Source organism: Giraffa tippelskirchi, chromosome 4, assembly GCF_054371585.1.
Source record: "Giraffa tippelskirchi isolate mGirTip1 chromosome 4, T2T-mGirTip1v1.2.pri, whole genome shotgun sequence".
NCBI lineage: Eukaryota > Metazoa > Chordata > Mammalia > Artiodactyla > Giraffidae > Giraffa > Giraffa tippelskirchi.
This window is the reverse complement of record NC_137278.1, coordinates 88190247-88209166: the sequence shown is the minus strand read 5'-3', so window position 1 is coordinate 88209166 and position 18920 is coordinate 88190247. Positions and strand designations below refer to the sequence as shown.

General features: G+C 39.9%; 1 protein-coding gene across 5 annotated transcripts in view; it reads left to right on the top strand.

The window, feature by feature from the left end:
* PAIP2B (poly(A) binding protein interacting protein 2B) overlaps window positions 1–18920 on the top strand; it is a 43961-nt gene that overhangs the window by 15092 nt on the left and 9949 nt on the right. For 2 of the 5 annotated variants that reach the window (XM_081590364.1, XM_081590365.1), the window contains one exon: window positions 6670–6776. The exons of the other annotated variants lie outside the window; for them this stretch is intronic. The gene's annotated coding sequence lies outside the window, so the exon portion shown is untranslated. The remainder of the gene's footprint in view (window positions 1–6669; window positions 6777–18920) is intronic. 5 annotated transcript variants of the gene reach the window in all.

The following is an 18920-nucleotide window of genomic DNA, read 5'->3' as shown; positions in this document are numbered from 1 at the left end:
TTTCTAGAAATATATCAAATAAAATGAGTATGTGGTCCTTTTTGGTGATATTTGTTGAGACTCATGTTACGGATTTCTTCCAGTTTAGATAATCCTCTCTGGTAAGACTCTGCAGCTAGTGAAGAGAATGTTATAGCCACCTGGTGTTATTAAATGCTAAAATAGTAAATAAGAACACGTAAAATATTTTCAAAGAATAGAATTAGAAGTTTTTTTTTCCCCCTCAAGAGTAAGTTAACCTGTAAAAACAGATTCCTGAGTGATAGTGTCACTCACTGGCTGTGGGGAATAATAGTTAATACTCAGTGAAGAATACTCAGCCCATGTCCAGGCCCCTGAAAGCATGGACTTCCCTTCCTAAGATGTGAAATTTAGAATATAGCATTCTAGAAATGGTAGTTTGTCAACAGATTGTTTATTAAAGACTTGGTGGGCATATAAAAGCATGCTAGAAAGTGTAAAGGGGCTTCCCTGGTGGCTCAAGAGGATAAAGAATCTGCCTGCCATGCAGGAGACTGAGGTTCGATCCCTGGGTCGGGAAGATCCCCTGGAGAACAGCATGGCAGCCCACTCCAGTCTTCTTGCCTAGAAAATCCCATGGACAGAGGAGCCTGGGGGGCTGCAGTCCATGGGGTCGCACAGTCGGACACACCGAGTGACTAACACACATACAGAAAGTGTAAAAGACTTGATTCTTGCCCTCAGGAAACTTTTAAGGTTATAAATAGACCATTCCCAAAATAAATAGTGAGTAATTATCGTTCGAGTATATGTATAATCAGTTGTAAAATAGGGATGGAGGTGGGGGAGACCTTAGGCAGAGATTGTATTTAGGCTTCTATAGTGGCATTTCTAATATTATTATACATTTATACATTTTAAAAGCAAGTTAAACTGTCATCATATCAGTCTTAAGACATTTAGAAGTCTTTGTTATTCAGAAAAGTTACACATTTCATATGTAATAATTTGCCTATAGGAATATTTTGGTTAATGTTATCTGTTAAAGACTTCAGTTTGCAATATCTTCCCTGTTAGTAGCATTTAATACCTTGTATTTAGTAGCACTTAATAGTGTATATGGACATGTGAAAGTCCCCAACCACTGCTTGATGTTATTCTGGGAGGACAGACAATTGATGGACTTTACCTGGAGAAGCAGAACATGCTATTAACTGTAATCAAGTGTTGATTCCGCCTTTGGAAGTGGCTTTAAATGCTGTATAGAGAATATTTGATGTCTGTTCCGTACATTTCCAGTAGAATAATTGTAATATCACAGAACATCCTAGGCATTGTTTATAAAGGTTTGTGAATTGTTAGTTAGATTTAAAATGTAATAATCAGATAAGTAAATAAGGCAATTAATTAATTAGTGAAATACTTGGTAGTTAAGACTTCTCAGATCAAAGAATTTATTATACTTGGCCATTAATTTGTTTTTTGGCTTCACTTTGCAGCATGCAGGATCATAGTTCCCCAAACAGGGATTAAACCTGTGTCCCCCACAGTGGAAGTGTGCATGAATTTTTTTTAATTAAAAAATTTTTTTGCAAAGAGCATTCACAAGGTTGATGTTTTATAAAATACCAAATTGAGAACTGCTGACATGTAAGAGTTAGGGAAATTGAGATTTGTTCTATTCCATATAGTGTTTGCCACTGTCTTAGAGGAGTTGTTCATAGTCTTTAGTCTTTCTGTATATCAGAATCACCTATAGCAGTTAATAGGCAAAAACACAATGTTGGGGGACTTCCCTGGTGGGCCAGTGGCTAAGAAGCTACCTTTCAATGCCAGGGACACAGGTTTGATCCCTGGTGAGGGAGCTAAGATCCCACACGCCACAGCTAAGATTCAATGCAGCCAAAAATAAATAAATGAATATTTACCAAGAAAAAATACCTATGTGTATATATACAAATGTCAGGCCTTGGCTCAGGCCCAACAAATTATATTGCTTAGCAAGCATATTAACATTCTCTTGGCAAGTTCTTTTCTTGCAACCAATAAAAGATATCTGATGGAGCGTTTGTGTATTGAGGTCAATATAGGAAAGCCTAGCAGTGTGATTACTTACTTGTTTTCTGTTAAAGGCCATGCAGCTTCTTTGAGAACAAATGAAATGGAAATGGAGGGGACAAGGTCATTCTAATTCAAGATTGACCTAAAACTTGTTTTAAAATCTCTGTACATATATCTTACCTGTCCTCCCTACCCTCCCCACCTCAAAAAAGTTGAACCACTCATTTGTCTCCTTTACACCTCGATCTTCCACCAGATGATGGAGAAAAGTTGATGGGTTTATATACTTAGTAAAACTTTGTAAACAAGGAGCCAGATAAATTAGTGCAAAATATAACGTCCTACATCGTGAAAGGAAAATCACAGTGGAGTCTGTTTTGCTAAGAGAGCTCTGTAAAATGGAGCTGGGAGTCCATTAGTTTGTTTTGTTGTTATTGTTGTTCTTGAGAGGCCATTAGTGAAGTGACATCTCAACCTGAATGGAAGCGGATGTTTTGACCTGATGAAGTCATCCAGAACACCTGCTAGAAACTCAGGCTACTTATGGAACCCTTACCCTAAAATAACAGTAACAGTCTATCTACTTACTGGACCTCTACCCTATAGCAACTTATGCCTTAAGGACAAATATTTTCCAATTTGTGTCAGAGTCAAGCACAGTTCTCACCAGTGGTTTTTATTCTTCAGTTTATTAATGTGGTGTACCACATTAATAAATTTTTGCAGATATTGAACAACCCTTGTATCCTTGGGATAAGTCCCACTTGATCTTGGTGTGTGTGCATGCATGCTTAGTCACTTAGTTGTGTCCCACTCTTTGCAACTGTTTGCACAGTAGCCTACCAGGCTCCTCTGTCCATGGGGTTTTTCAAGCAAGAATACTGGAGTGGGTTGTCATTTTCTTCTCCAGGGGATTTTCCATATCCAGGGATTGAACCCACATCTCCTGTGTCTCCCACATTGCAGGCAGATTCTTATCCCACTGAGTCATCAGGGAAACATCCCTTTAAAGCATTGTTGGATTCAGTTTGCTAATATTTTATTGAGGATTTTTGCCTCTATGTTTATCATGATACTGGCATATAATTTTATTATTTTGTTATATCATTGTCGAGTTTAGGTATCAGGGTGAAGCTGGTTGATAGGATGAGTTTGGAAGCATTTCTTACTCTGCAAATTTTTGGAATGGTTTGAGAAAGAATGGTGTTAACTCTTCTCCAGGTGTTTGGTAGAATTCACCTGTGAAGCCATCTGGTTCTACACTGTTTCTTGGGCATTGTTGTTACTGATTTAATTTCAGTACTGTTTATTAATGTGTTCATATTTTTCATTTTTTCCTTGTTCAATCTTGGGATATTGTATATCTCTAGGAATTTGTCCTTTTCTTTTAGTTGAACCATTTTATTTGCATACAGTTGCTTATATTCATCTCTTATGATCCTTTATATTTGTTGTAAAGGTAATAACTTCTTGGTAACTTCTTGTTGGTAATAACTTCTTTTCATTTCTGATTTCATTTATTTGGGCCCTCCCTCTTTTTTTCTTAATGTGTCTGGCTAATGGTTTATCAATTTTATTTTGTCTTTTCAAAAAACCAATTCTTAGTTTCATTCACCTTTTCTCTTTTTTCAGTCTCTATTTCATTTGTTTCTACTCTAATCTTTATGATATCTTTCCTTCTACTAACTTTGGGCTTTGTTCTTCTTTTTCTAGTTTGTTTAGTGTAAGTTTAGGTTGTTTATTTTAGATTTTTCTTATTTTCTGAAATTGGCTTATATCACCATAAACTTACCTGCTCAGGCTGCATGCCATAGATTTTGGATCATTGTGTTTTTGTTTTTATTTGTCTCCAAGTATTTTTTTATTTCTTCTTTGATTTCTTAAGTGACCCATTGGTTGTTTAGTAGCATATTGTTTATCCTCTACATGTTTATATTTTTGCGGTGTTTTTCTTATAGTTAATTTTCTGGTCACATAGCATTCTGGTTGAAAAAATGCTTGATAGGATTTCAGTTTTCTTAATTTTACTAAGACTTAGCTGTGATCTACCCTGGAGAATGCTCCCTGTGTATTTGAAAAGAATGTATTCTACTGCTTTTGGATGGAATGTTCTATATATATCTGTTAAGTCCATCTGATCTAATGTGTCATTTAAGGCTAGTGTTTCCTTATTGATTTACTCTCTGAGTGATCTGTTCATTGATGTAAATGAGGTGGTAAAGTCTTCTACAATTATTTCATTACTGTTGATTTCTCCCTTTATGTCTATATTTATGTTATGTTAATATTTGCTTTATATATGTACATCCTCCTATGTTGGGTGCATATACATTTACAGTTGTTACAGTTTCCTTTTGGATTACTCCCTTAATCATTATGTAATATCCTTCTTTGTCTCTTGTAACAGTCTTTGTTTTAAATTCTATTTTGTCGGTATAGGTATTGCTATCCTGGCTTTCTTTGATTTCCATTTGCATGGAGTACCTTGTTCCATCCCTTTACTTTCAGTCTGTATGTTGCTTTAGGTATGAAGTGAATGTCTTGTAGGCAGTATATATATGTGTGAAAGTGAAGTCACTCAGTCATGTCTGATTCTTTGCGACCTCGTGGACTGTAGCGTACTAGGCTCCTCTGTCTATGGGATTTTTCAGACAAGAGTACTGGAGTGGGTTGCCATTTCTTTCTTCAGGGGGATCTTCCCAACCTAGAGATCGAACCTGGGTCTCGCCCATTGCAGGCAGACACTTTACCGTCTGAGCCACCAGGGAAGCCCTTATATATAACCCAGATCTCCTGCATTGCAGGCGGATTCTTTACCATCTGAGCCACAAGGGAAGCCCAAGAATACTGGAGTGGGTAGCCAGCCCTTCTCCAGAAGATCTTCCCAACCCAGGAATCCAAACTGGGTTTCCTGCAGATAGATTGCAGATAGATTCTTTACCAACTGAGCTATCAGGGAAGCCTATATATACATGTATAGGTCTTGTTTTTATAGTGCATTCAGCCACTCTTTGTCTTTTGATTGGAGTCTTTAGTCTCTTTACATTTAAAGTAATTATTGATAGATATGTATTTATTGCCATTTTATTCTTTGTATTTGTAGTTCCTTTTTGTTCTTTTCTTTTGCTTTTGTTCTCTTCTCTTATGTGGGCTTCCCTGGTGGCTCAGCTGGTAAAGAATCCACCTGCAATGCTGAAGACCTGGGTTCGATCCCTGGGTTGGGAAGATTCCCTGGAGAAGGGAAAGGCTACCCACTCCAGTATTCTGACCTGGAGAATTCCATGGACTCTATATAATCCATGGGGTCACAAAGAGTTGGAGACAACTGAGCAACTTTTACTTTCACTTGTGATTTAATGACTGTTTTAGTGTTGCATTTGAATTTTTTCTCTTTCTTGTGTGTGTATCTATTATAGATTTTGGGTTCATGGTTACAGTGAGGTTTACTTATAGCAATATGTTTATTTGTTTTAAGTTGCCAATCTCTTAATTTCAAGCGCATATTAACAACTCTGCATTTTTACTCCCTTCTCCTCATGATTACTATTTTTGTCATATATCTTACCATTTTGTTTTGTGACTCCTTTAATTGAAGATATAGATGATTTTACTAGTTTTATCCTATAACCTTCCTACTAACTCTGTATGTAGTTAAATTTACTACCTTTAGTGTATATTTGACTTTACCAGTGAGCTTTTTTCTTTCATAGTTTTCAGGCTTCTAGTTGTGGCCATTTCTTTTTTGCTTAGAGAAGTCCCTTGAACATTTCTTGTAAAGCTGGTTTGGTAGTGCTGAAATCGTTTAGCTTTTGCTTCTTTTAAAACTTTTGAGGACTTCCCTGGTGGTACACTGCATAGGAATGTGCCTACAAATGCAGGAGACCATGGGTTTGATCTCTGGTCCAGGAAGATTCCACATGCCACAGAGAAACTAAGCCCATATGCCATAAATGTTGAGCCTGTGCTCTGGGGCCTGTGAACCACATTTACTGAGCCCCCATGCTGCAACTGCTGAAGCCTGCGTGCATAGAGCCTGTGCTCCACAACAGCAATGAGAGGGCTTCCCAGCTGGTGCTAGTGGTAAAAAAAAAAAAAGCTCACCTGCCAGTGTAAGAGACTTCAGAGATGCGGGTTCAGTCCCTGAGTTGGGAAGATCCCCTGGAGGAGGAAATGGCAACACACTCCAATATTCTTGCCTGGAGAATCCCTTGTACAGAGGAGCCTGGCAGGGCTACAGTCCATAGCATCCCAAAAGAGTCAGACACAACTGAAGTGACTTAGCACACATGCACCACAATGAGAAACCCGTGCACTGCAACAAAGAGTAGCCCCTGTTTGCCACAACTAGAGAAAGCCCACGTTCAACGATGAAGACCCAGTGCAACCAAAAGTAAATATATTTGAAAAAAGTTTTAATCTGTCCATCAAATCTGAATGAAAGCCTTGCCAGGTAGAGTATTCTTGGTTGTAGGTTTTTCCCTTTTATCTCTTTAATGGTATTGTGCCAGTCCCTTCTGGCCTTTAGAGTGTCTGCTGAAAATTCAGCTGACAGTCTTTTGGGCGTTACTGTATATGTAACTCATTGCTATTCCCTTGCTGCTTTTAATATTTTATCTTCATCTTTAATTTTTGCCATTTTAATTACAGTGTGAAAAAAAATAATAATTACAGTGTGTCTTGGTGTGGCCCTCTTTGAATTGATCCTGCTTGGGACTTTGTGGTTCCTGGACCTGGCTGTCTGTTTCCTTTTACAGGTTAGGAAAGTTTTTAACTATTCTGTATTCAAATATGTTCTCTGCCCCACTCATCAGGCAACTTTTAACAATCTTATGCCTTTTTGTTTTTATGACTCTTTGTTTTCCTTGGAGCACTCTTTTTCAGTTCAGTTCAGTCGCTTAGTCATGTCCAACTCTTTGTGACCCCATGGACTGCAGCACACCAGACTTCCCTGTCTATCACCAACTCCCCAGAGCTTGCTCAAATTCATGTCCATTGGGTTGGTGATGACATCCAGCCATCTCATCCTCTGTCATCCCCATCTCCTCCTGCCTTCAGTCTTTCCCAGCATCAGGGTCTTTTCAGATGAGTCAGTTCTTCGCATCAGGTGGCCAAAGTATTGCAGTTTCAGCTTCAGCATCAGTCCTTACAATGAATATTTCAGGGTTGATTTCCTTTAGGATTGACTGGTTTGATCTCCTTGAAGTCCAAGAGACTCTCAAGAGTCTTCTCCAACACCACAATTCAAAAGCATCAGTTCTTCAGCGCTCAGCTTTCTTTATAGTCCGACTCTCACATCCATACATGACCACTGGAAAAACCATAGCTTTGAGTAGACGGACCTTTGTCATCAAAGTAATGTCTCTGGTTTTTAATATGCTGTCTGGGTTGGTCATAGCTTTTCTTCCAAGGAGCAAGTGTCTTTTAATTTCGTGGCTGCAGGCACCATCTGCAGTGATTTTGGAGCCCAAGGAAATAAAATCTCTCACTGTTTCCCCTCTTTTGGGGTTACCCAAATCTGTGGGTCCTGAATTCCAATTCTTAAGATCCCAAATAAACTCATTTCTTATTTGCAGCCTCCTGCATTGTTTTTGGTTGACAGTATATATTTAAAATTTATAAAATTACTTTCTACAGTGCTATGTAGCTTTAAAATGTATGTATATGTTATATGTACACACACACACATATATATGACTATGAAAAATTAGAAGAGAAAACAAAAGCAAAGTTCTAGAGTTAGAGTTTGGTAGTTTTATCCAGCAGCTGTTGGAACAGCGAGACTTACATTCCTGCCACCAGGGAAGTGAAAATCTTCCATGGAGTTAGAGTGTTTCATGGAGTAAGGCTTTGTAATGGATTAACCGTCTCTCCCAGTGTGCTTCCCTTGCTCTGACTTTATGCTCATCATCCATTCTTAATTAGTAATTCTCTTTTACTATAATTAACTATCTGTTACTAATTAAAGAATCCCAGGCATTTAGATTTTGAATCATTGGAATGTATTAGCTATTCAAAAGAATAAACAAGTAAGTATCTCTTCCTACCTTCCCCTAGCCTGTACTATCAGCTTTTCCTTCTTTCTCCTTTATTTCTAGCCTCTCCCTCTCCACTAGACTCTTTCTATGAACATTTAAACATGTTCTGGACTCTCTAGTCTTTAAAAATAAAGTTTCCAGGGACCTTTCATCCCTCTAGTTCCTGTTCATTCCTCTTCCTTTCCTTGGCACCTGGCCCCTTAAAAGAGTTTTGATTACTTCCTGTCACCTGCAATTCATATCTCATCCATTTTACTTTTTCTCTCATTTCTGTTTAAGGATCCTGCTTTCATTATGGTCATAAGAGATCTCCATGGTCCTAAATTCTGTAGACACTTTTCAGCATTCCTTTTGACCTTGCATCCCTGGTGGCTCAGCTGGTAAAGAATCCACCTGCAATGCAGGAGACCTGGGTTCAATCCCTGGGTTGGGAAGATCCCCTGAAGAAGGGAAAAGCTACCTACTCCAGTATGCTGGCCTGGAGAATTCCATGGACTGTATAGTCCATGGGGTCACAAAGAGTCAGACACGACTGAGTGACTTTCACTTTCATTTTTCACTTCAGCCTTCAACGTACCTGCCTTACTGGGTATATTAGTCCCCTGTGTCTAATGTGGCAGATTACCACAAACTAGAGACTTAAAACAACATGAATTTTTTCTCTTGCCATCTGGAGGCTAGAAGTCAAAAATCAAAAGTCAAGAAATAAAAAATCAGGTTGGACTCTCTCTCTCTGGAGACTGCAGGGGAGAATCTGTTCTTTGCCTGTTCAACTTGTGGTGCCTGTAGGCACTCCTTGACTTGTGGCCCCACCACTCCAACTTGTGCTGCCTGTAGGGACTTCTTGACTTGTGGCTCCATCACTCCAATCTCTGCCTCCCCAGTCACATTGCCTCCTTTTCTCCATGTCGAATCTCCTGCTTTTCTCTTACAAGACACTTGCATTTAGGGCCTCCTGGGATAATGCAGGAGGATCTGCTTATCTCAAGGTCCTTAATTTAGTTACGTCTACAAAGACCCCTATTCTGAATAATGTAGTCTTCACAGATTCTCGGGATTAGAATCTGAACATATCTTTTTGGGGGCTACCTTTCAACTCACTATAAGGGAAGGGTTCTGTCTTCCCTTGATTTCTGTGATGGCACACTCTTGTAGTTTCCTTCTCAGTCTCCTTTTCTATCTCTTTGCCTTATCAGACTTTGCCCTTTCTCCCTAGTCAATATTCTAGGCCCATGACTTCTGTTACCATGTATGTAGACGACTATTCCAAATTTCTATATTTAGTCATACCTCTCCTATTGATGTATACCATCAACCTACTTATGTCACCATTTGAGTGTTTCAGAGGCATTACACATTTAATGTGTCCAAAATATAACTCATCACCCTTTATACCTCGAATCCCCATCCCCACCCAAGAAAAACCTGCCCTTCCCGTGGAGTTCCTTGGCTCAGTGAGTGACATTACCACTCACCCAGGTGCTTGTGCCAAAGTTATCCTTGATATCTGCCTCACCTTGTCTCCCCACATCCAGTTCCTCACCAGAAAAACCTAAAATAGTTTTGGAATCTATCTACTCTCTTCTTACTGCCATTGTCCTAGTTTAAGCAGCTACCTTTTGTTTTTCGTCTGAATTAGTGCATTAGCTGCCTTACTGGTCTCCCATTATCCTCTCTCAGTCTCTCCAATCCATTTTCCATATGAGTGACCTCAAAACATGAACTGAATCATGTCACTGTGCTGCTGAGAACCATTTTCAGTGGCTTTCATTGCTTTTAGGATGATATCCAAAATTCTTCATGTAGCCTCTGATGTCCTAGATAATGAGGTCCATCTGCCTCTGCAACCTCATCTCTCTTCCTTGGCCATTCTCCAACTGGTTCTCCTTTGACTCTTCAACTATATGCGGACGTACCTTCTTATAGTTCTTGAAAGTTCCCTCCTGCCTCTGAGTCTTTGCACATGGTTTTCCCTCTCTTCCCTCCCGCTAGCTAACAAATTTTTCAGGTATCGATCTAAATGTCGCTTGTTCAAGGAAACCCTTCCTAGCCATCCTCCACTCCTGAACTAGATTGGGACTTCCTGTCTTCTACTAGTCCCTTTTGCCTCTCCTTTTAATTTAATACTAATTATTCTTAACTATTTGCTTATCTCTCTCCTGAGAGAATGTAAATACCATCAGGGAAACAACTGTGTACCTTGTGAAAATAGCTGTCAAGCACAGGGCTGAGGGTAGACACACAGATATTAGTGAGTGAGTGCATCTAATTACCTGAGTTATTAAGATGTAACTGGGAAAGACCAAAGCCTGAATCTAGTGGCAACATGTTGGAAGTAAAATAAAATGTAAAACTGTTACCCACAATGTTTAATTTTTTAAATGGTATTCACCAGACTAAATTGTGGTGCTGGAGAAGACTCTTTAGAGTCCCCTGGACTGCAAGGGGATCAGTCAGTCCTAAAGGAAATCAACCCTGAATATTCATTGGAAGGATTGATGCTGAAGCTGAACCTCTAGTACTTTGACCACCTGATGAGAGGATCTGGCTCATTGGAAAAGAGCCTGATGCTGGGAAAGATTGAAGGCAAAGGAGAAGGGGGCGGCAGAGGATGATATGGTTAGATAGCATTACCAACTCAGTGGACATGAATTTGAACAAACTCCAGGAGATAGTGGAGGACAGAGGAGTCTGGCGTGCTGCAGTCTATGGGGTCACAAAGAGTCGGACACAACGTAACGACCGAACAACAACAACAACCAGACTGAATGAAGTTAACAAAACTGTAGGAAACATAATAGTAGAGACTAGTTTTAATATAAACTACTCAATAGACTTTTTCCCAATAATTGAGCCAGTAGTTCCAAGTGTTCTTGACAGTCAAGTTGTTATCCTGGGCATAATCTAGTTTTAGCTTCTGAAAAAAAACTCATCTAGGTTAAAAAAGAAAAAGCCAATTTTTGGATTGGAAAAATTGCTGGATCTGAACCTTGTAGTTTTTCAAAGTGTTGAACTGATGAAGTATGTATTCTGGCAATATCCTAGGTATATTAAAAGTCTTGAAGTTCTTTGTGGTTGGGAACCAAGACCTCTGTTTCAAGCCAGATATCTTAAACACAAACTCTTGACCAAGGTAAAGTGCTAAATCATATGCTTGGCAGGAGCTTAGCATTCCTGTTTTGACTACATGCTTTACCATCTTCAGCCAAATGACAATCATTATTTTCCATTTTCAGCATGTTTGCCACACATTTAAGAGGGAAAGTGAGATGGAGGCTGGGAATGAGTTTCAAATAGTTCTTATATTTCTTAATGCAGTTTAGATACAGACCAGACATCGACTCCTTGATGTGCTATTGAGGTCTAGTTCTTGAAGAACTCCTCAAATAATGACCTACTTCAGACTGCACGTTTGTCTTCTTAATAGAAGAGTGGCAACTAGTGGTTTGTATGGCAGAGCTAGATGTCTGTGTTTAGTGAATACCTGTGTTATTTATTTATTATTATATAAGAACTTACCCCAAAGTTTAGCAGGCTAAAACAATAAACATTTACTATCACAGTTCCTGTGGGTCAGGAATCTGGGAGCAGCCCAGCTGGGTGCCCCTACCTCAGAATCTCATAAAGTTCAAGTGGTCGACTGGAATGGCTGTCTCATCTGAGGACTTGATGGTGAGAAGATGACCTTCGAAACTTGCATGCTTGTTAACAAGACTGAGTAACTGGGAATTCCCTGGCGGTCCAGTGGTTAGGACTTGGCTTTTTCACTGCTGGGTCCTCGAATTCAATCCCTTGTTGGGGAACTAAGATTCCACAAGCCAAGCGGAGCTGCCAAAAAAACAACAAAAAAAAATGAATTCCTAGTCACATGGCCCTCTCCATAGTGTAGCTGACAACATAGCAGCCATTCTGATTTGTGATGCTACTTTTGTAACCAAGCATTTTCCCCATCTCTGGAAGCTTTGGGAACATTTTCTTTGCCTCCACTAGACTAGAATTTCACTGATGTGACTTTGTGTGGGAGGATCAAAGTCATGAATGTGAAATATCAAAATAAGATGGTTAGGGAAACACTGTGCTTTTGGAAGGCAAGCATGATAGATGGTGAGCTGGAGAGGAGCTGGAAACAGAGAATGTTACATGCAACTTTGGAAACAGGACAGTCAAGGAAGTTACAGGCAATGGTCCCATCTTACCTGCTGTCTTCCCCAGGTTGGATGGCATTCCCCAGGTGTCTTACCTAGGGTTTACCATTCTTCAGCAAAACCTCCCCATGCTCACCCCGTGACTAGTGTCAGAGGCACATTGAGCACCAGCTGTCACTGTCACACAGTGGGCCCACAAGCCAGTGTTGGTATTGAACTAGCCCAGCAACCCAGTTTGTTTAACTGCTGAACCAGTACCTTCTGTGGTCTTTAGTACTGTCTGGGTGTTTTTTTTAAAGTGAGGTTGGACAGAATATGTACCTTAAGTTATAGCATAAATATGAAGTTTCTTTATAAATTGTTAAGCACTATGCAAATTAAGCTCTTGGATTGCTGCTGTTTAGAGAAACCAAACTTCCCAATTGTTTGGAAAAGGTGGAATGGTATAAAATACAAATCAACACTCTGTAACCTACTGTGGAGAGAACAATTTTCCTAGTATTGACAGTCCCAATCACAGTGTTTTTGACTTTTCTAAAGTGTTTGTGTTAAAAATTAAAAAAAAAAAACTTTTTAAAGTGTTTACGTTAAATTAGGTAATATCCCCATGTTGAGTTGGTGGTAATTTTCCATTCCCTTTCTCTTGAACAGGTATATCCTGCAGTGTGTTCTCTGTGCTCTGCCTTGCCCTTGAATTAGGATTATTCTGTTCTTTCTTCCTCTGCTTTCCCTTTCTCCTGATGGTCATGGGCACTCAAGATTTATTTTGGTGGCAAAGGCAGATGTTTTAGAAAATGGAGCTCTGATTCTCTGTAGGTGACTTCCATAATGTGGGGAGAAATCACTGTGTTGATAGTAAGTGAAGTGAAGATTGATTAGTTGTTTCTGACTGTTTGTGATCCCATGGACTATACAGTCCATGGAATTCTCCAGGCCAGCATACTGGAGTAGGTAGCTTTTCCCTTCTTCAGGGGATCTTCCCAACCCAGGGATTGAACCCAGGTCTCCCACATTGCAGGTGGATTCTTTACCAGCTGAGCCACCAGGGAAGCCCAAGAATACTGGAGTGGGTAGCCTATCCCTTCTCCAGGGGATCTTCCTGACCCAGGGATCAAACTAGGGCCTCCTGCACCGCAGGCGGATTCTTTACCAACTGAGCTATGAGAATAGTAAGCAACTGCCAAATGAATCTTTGGAAAGTGCTATGTAATCTGCTATCCATCAAGGTTCAAGACCTGTTAAGAGTCTCTGATTAGGAATACCTATTTACTCAGTTGCCCTGACATTCAGAACATACTTGCTTCTATCATTGTTATGCTGAAAATGGAAGTGGTAAAAATAAAAACTGGTTTCCCCCCTTTTATAGCCTTATGGGATTATTATTCTGGAGCAGTATTTGAAATAATCATTGATTTCTTCTGTTTCTGTCTGAAACATATTAAACTGATATATTTCATACTAGGTGCCCTAATTAAACCAACAGTGAATTACGTGGGTTCTGTCTTAAATTCTTTTTGAGCTATCGATGAATTATTTTTCCATCCTTTTTTATACAATTTTATTTACGGGTCTTCGTTGCTGCGCACTGGCCTTTTCTCTAGTTGCGGTGCTCGGGCTTCTCTTCTCGGTGCTGGTTCTCTTGCTGTGGAGCATGGGCTCTGGGGCACATGGGCTTAAGTAGTTGTGGTGTGTGGGCTCAGTAGCTGTGGTTCCCAGGCTCTAGACCACAGGCTCAGTAGTTGTGCGCATGGCCTTAGTTACTCCACAGCATGTTGGATCTTCCTAGACCAGGGATCGAAGTGTCCCCTACATTGGCAGGCGGATTCTTTACCTCTGAGCCACCAGGGAAGCCCTTATTCTTATTACTCTTCACAATCGTACTTCGTTTTTTAAGATTATATTTTCTAATGTTCATAACAGGTTTGAAAATTGAAAAAACTTCAGTAACTTTTAGTGTACCCAGAAGCAGAGAAGAACTTTTTCGTGAGTATTACCAAGACAGAAATAAGTGAGAAAATAATGTATTAAAACTTAAAGATGCCCCAGGGAGCGCTGGGGAGAGGATTGAGCTGAGATTGAAAGGAGACAGGCTAGAAAGGGAAAATTGCCTAAGCACAATGATCCGTGGGTATTTATGAAGTTCCTAATATTGAGGAAGATTACAAAATATAAAAACTTTCATCTTGTATTTCAGGAGTTGAGAATCTAAGTAAGAAGAGAAAAATTATACATATGAAACAGAATAGTTAAGTAGTATTAGCACCATGCTCATTACCTACAAGAGCTTAGGGGAGGTACTATAGAGAGTAAAGACTACAATGCTGCTTTGTTTTGTTTTTTTTAATTTTTATTTATTTATTTACTTTTGGCTGTGCTGGGTCTTCATTTCTGTGCCAGGCTTTCACTAGTTGCAGCGATTGGGGGCTACCCTTTAGTTTCGGTACAAGGGCCTCTCATTGCAGTAGCTTATCTTGTTGCAGAGCACGTTGGTCCATAGCATGTGGGATCTTCCTGAACCAGGGGTCATGCCTGTGTCCCCTGCATTGGCTGGCAGATTCTTAACCACTGGACCACCAGGAAAGTCCTACAGTTGTTTTTGAAGAATGGTTAAATTTTAAATAAAGAACTGAAAATAAATACATTCCAGATGATAGCAAGCATACCAGAATGAATTTGGAAGCCAAAAGAATACTCATGAGTGCAGATAAACAGGCACTTACATACTACCAGTGGGAATTTCAACTCTATGGCAGCTTGGCAATAAATCATGAGCCTTAAAAAAAACAAACATTCTTTCCTATATGGCAGTTCTATTTTTAGGAATTATCTTAAGAAAATCATTAGAACCAGTCAGAATGGCTGCTATCCAAAAGTCTACAAGCAATAAATGCTGGAGAGGGTGTGGAGAAAAGGGAACCCTCTTACACTGTTGGTGGGAATGCAAACTAGTACAGCCACTATGGAGAACAGTGTGGAGATTCCTTAAAAAACTGGGAATAGAACTGCCATATGACCCAGCAATCCCACTGCTGGGCATATACACCAAGGAAACCAGAATTGAAAGAGATGCGTGTACCCCAATGTTCATCGCAGCACTGTTTACAATAGCCAGGACATGGAAGCAACCTAGATGTCCATCAGCAGACGAATGGATAAGGAAGCTGTGGTACATATACACAATGGAATATTACTCAGCCATTAAAAAAAAAATACATTTGAATCGGTTCTACTGAGATGGATGAAACTGGAGCCCATTATACAGAGTGAAGTAAGCCAGAAAGAAAAACAACAATACAGTATACTAATGCATATATATGGAATTTGAAAGATGGTAACGATAACCCTATATGCGAGACAGAATAAGAGACACAGATGCATAGAACAATTTTATGGACTCTGAGGGAGAAGGTGAGGGTGGGACGTTCTGGGAGAATAGCATTGAAACATGTATATTATCATATGTGAAACAGAACACCATTCCATGTTCGATGCATGAGACAAGGGCTCAGGGCCGGGGCAATGGGATGACCCAGAGGGATGGGATGGGGAGGGAGGTGGGTGGGGGGTCCAGGAAGGGGAACACATGTAAACCCATGGCTGATTCATGTCAATGTATGGCAAAAACTATTACAATATTGTAAAGTAATTAGCCCCCAACTAAAATAAATAAATTTATAAAAAAAAAAAAAGAAAAGAAAATCATTAGAGAAAATGAACACAAGAAGTTCATCCCACCTTTATAATATAGAAACATTGGAAACACACCAACTAACAGAATGTCTATATTAATATGGAAATGAGAAAGAGCAAATGATGGAGCATCATGCTGTTACTATAAGAATGGGTGCTTAGGGAATGGGTGTGTGTATATGTGTCTGTATGTACATAGGGGAAGTCAGCAAGCTTATATCCACCACACTGTGAATCATTTTTAACTCTGTATAGTTAGACAGCTGATGACCTTACTTTTTTCGTTTTTCCTTTCCAGTGTGATAGTTCAGTTCAGTTCAGTTTAGTCGCTCAGTCGTGTCCGACTCTTTGCAACCCCATGAATTACAGCACGCCAGGCCTCCCTGTCCATCACCAACTCCTGGAGTCCACCCAAACCCATGTCCATCGAGTCAATGATGCCATCGAACCATCTCATCCTCTGTCGTCCCCTTCTCCTCCCGCCCCCAATCCTACCCAGCATTAGGGTCTTTGCCAATGAGTCAACCCTTCACATGAGGTGGCCAAAGTATTGGAGTTTCAGCTTCAACATCAGACCTTCCAATGAACACCCAGGATTGATCTCCTTTAAGATGGACTGATTGGATCTCCTTGCAGTCCAAGGGACTCTCAAGAGTCTTCTCCAACACCACAGTTCAAAAGCATCAATTCTGCGGCGCTCAGCTTTCTTCACCGTCCAACTCTCACATCCATACATGACCACTGGAAAAACCATAGCCTTGACTAGATGGACTTTCGTTGGCAGAGTAATGTCTCTGCTTTTAAATATGCTATCTAGGTTGGCCATAACCTTCCTTCCAAGGAGTAAGCGTCTTTTAATTTCATGGCTGCAGTCACCATCAGCAGTGATTCTGGAGCCCAAAAAAATAAAGTCTGACACTGTTTCCACTGTTTCCCCATCTATTTCCCATGAAGTGATGGGACCAGATGCCATGATCTTAGTTTTCTGAACGTTGAGCTTTAAGCCAACTTTTTCATTCTCCTCTTTCACTTTCATCAAGAGGCTCTTTAGTTCTTCTTCACTTTCTGCCATAAGGGTGGTGTCATCCGCTTATCTGAGGTTATTGATATTTCTCCCGGCAATCTTGATTCCAGCTTGTGTTTCTTCCAGCCCAGCGTTTCTCATGATGTACTCTGCATATAAGTTAAATAAGCAGGGTGACAATATACAGCCTTGACATACTCCTTTTCCTATTTGGAACCAGTCTGTTGTTCCATGTCCAGTTCTAACTGTTGCTTCCTGACCTGCATACAGGTTTCTCAAGAGACAGGTCAGATGGTCTGGTATTCCCATCTCTTTCAGAATTTTCCACAGTTTATTGTGATCCACACAGTCAAAGGCTTTGGCATAGTCAATAAAGCAGAAATAGATGTTTTTCTGGAACTCTCTTGCTTTTTCGATGATCCAGTGGATATTGGCAATTTGATCTCTGGTTCCTCTGCCTTTTCTAAAACCAGCTTGAACAACTGGAAGTTCATGGTTCACATATTGCTGAAGCCTGGCTTGGAGAATTTTGAGCATTACTTTACTAGCATGTGAGATGAGTGCAATTGTGCGGTGGTTTGAGCATTCTTTGGCATTGCCTTTCTTTGGGATTGGAACGAAAATTGACCTTTTCCAGTCCTGTGGCCACTGCTGAGTTTTCCAAATTTGCTGGCATATCAAGTGCAGCACTTTCACAGCATCACCTTTGAGGATTTGAAATAGCTCAACTGGAATTCCATCACCTCCACTAGCTTTGTTCGTAGTGATGCTTTCTAAGGCCCACTTGACTTCACATTCCAGGATGTCTGGCTCTAGGTGAGTGATCACACCATCGTGATTATCTGGGTCGTGAAGATCTTTTTTGTACAGTTCTTCTGTGTATTCTTGCCACCTCTTCTTAATATCTTCTGCTTCTGTTAGGTCCATACCATTTCTGTCCTTTATCGAGCCTATCTTTGCATGAAATGTTCCTTTGGTATCTCTAATTTTCTTGAAGAGATCTCTAGTCTTTCCCAATCTGTTGTTTTCTTCTATTTCTTTGCACTGATCGCCGAGGAAGGCTTTCTTCTTTCTCCTTGCTATTCTTTGGAACTCTGCATTCAGATGAGAATATCTTTCCTTTTCTCCTTTGCTTTTCGCTTCTCTTCTCTTCCCAGCTATCTGTAAGGCCTCCTCAGACAGCCATTTTGCTTTTTTGCATTTCTTTTCCATGGGATGTGATAAACATGTATTATTTTTTGAAATAGGTTTTAAAGAAAAACAGAGCTTAATAAGAATCAGAATAGGGACTTCCCTGGTATTCCAGTGGCTAAGATTGTGTGCTTCCAGTGGAGGGGGCCTGGGTTCAATCCCTGGTCAAGGAACTAGATCTCACATGCTGCAACTAAGAGTTCACATGCTGAAACTAAAGATCCTGCATGCCACAGCTAAGATCCAGCACAAGCAAAAAAAAAAAAAAAATATATATATATATATATATATATAAAAGAAAACAAAAGAAAAAAATCAGAATAAGGGGCAACTGTTTACAATGTTTATTAAGAATGTATTTTTTCTACCTATTTTTTTTTTAATAAATTTATTTATTTTAGTTGGGGGCTAATTACTTTACAATATTGTAATAGTTTTTGCCATACATTGACATGAATCAGCCATGGGTTTACATGTGTTCCCCTTCCTGGACCCCCCACCCACCTCCCTCCCCATCCCATCCCTTTGGGTCATCCCATTGCCCCGGCCCTATTTTCTACCTATTTAAATGTTAGGGACTGGATGCCATGATCTTAGTTTTCTGAATGTTGAGCTTTAAGCCAACTTTTTCACTCTCCTCTTTCACTTTCATCAAGAGGCTTTTTAGTACTTCTTCACTTTCTGCCATAAGAATGGTGTCATCTGCATATCTGAGGTTATTGGTATTTCTCCCGGCAATCTTGATTCCAGCTTGTGCTTCCTCCAGCCCAGCATTTCTCATGATGTACTCTGCATATAAGTTAAATAAGCATG